This window comes from Rhincodon typus, chromosome 35 (genome assembly GCF_021869965.1).
Source record: "Rhincodon typus isolate 14 chromosome 35, sRhiTyp1.1, whole genome shotgun sequence".
Lineage (NCBI taxonomy): Eukaryota > Metazoa > Chordata > Chondrichthyes > Orectolobiformes > Rhincodontidae > Rhincodon > Rhincodon typus.
The window spans coordinates 13,274,943-13,276,106 of NC_063366.1; positions in this window are offsets into that span (position 1 = coordinate 13,274,943).

Sequence of the window (1,164 nt, forward strand, 5' to 3'; positions counted from 1 at the left end):
TGTGTGTGTGAGAGAGAGAAAAGGTGTGTGTGTGTGTGAGAGAGAGAGAGAAAAGGAGAGTGTGTGTGTGAGAGAGAGAGAAAAGGTGTGTGTCTGTGTGAGAGAGAGAGAGAAAAGGAGAGAGTGTGTGTGTGAGAGAGAGAGTGCGAGTGTGAGGAAGTGTATGTGTGTGAGAGAGAAAAGGAGAGTTGTGTGTGCGTTGAGTGTGTGTACTTGAGAGAGTGTGAGTGTGAGGAAGTGTATGTTTGTGAGAGTGTGTGTGTATGTGTGAGTGTGTTTGTAGGAGTATATAGTGTGGTGAGGTCACCTGTAGTGTGACATGAACCCAAGATCACGATTGAGGACATCCTCATGGGTATGGAACTTGGCTATCAGCCTCTACTCAGTGATTCTGCATTGTTATGTATCTCGAAGTCCATCTTGGAGGACGCTTACCTGAAGATCAGAGGCTGAATGTCCTTGACCCCTTAAGGATTCCCCCAGTGGGATGGAACACCCCTGTCCAATGATTGTTGCATGGTGTCCACTCATCCATTGTCATAGTGTCTGCATGGTCTAGCCAATATACCATGCCTCGGGGCATCCTTGCCTGAAGTGTATGAGATAGACAACATTGGCTGAGTCACATGAGTATCTGCCATGTATGCGGTGGGTGGTGTTCCCATGTGTGATTGGTAGTATCCATGTCGATGCTCTTACATGTCTTGCAGAGGTTGCCATGACAGGGTTGTATAGTGTTGTGTTCAACATTGTCCTGAGGGCTAGGTAGTTTGCTGCGAACAATGGTCTATTTAAGATTTGGTGGTTGTTTGAAGGCGAGAAGTGAAGGCATAGGGAAGATCTTGGCGAGGTGCTCATCATCGTTGATAATGTGTTGAAGGCTGCAAAGAATATGATGTAGTTTCTCTACTCCAAGGAAGTACTGAACGATGAAAGGTACCCTGTTGGTCTTATCTCCTGTCTGTCTTCTGAGGAAGTCATTACGGTTTTTGCTGTGGCACGATGGAATTGGTAGTCAATGAGTTGAGCATCATACCCTGTTCTTATGAGGGCATCCTTCAACATCTTCAGGTGGCTGTCTGACACAAACACATTCTCACACTCACACACTTACACACTTACACAGACCCTCTCTCACGCATCACACTCCCACATGCATACACT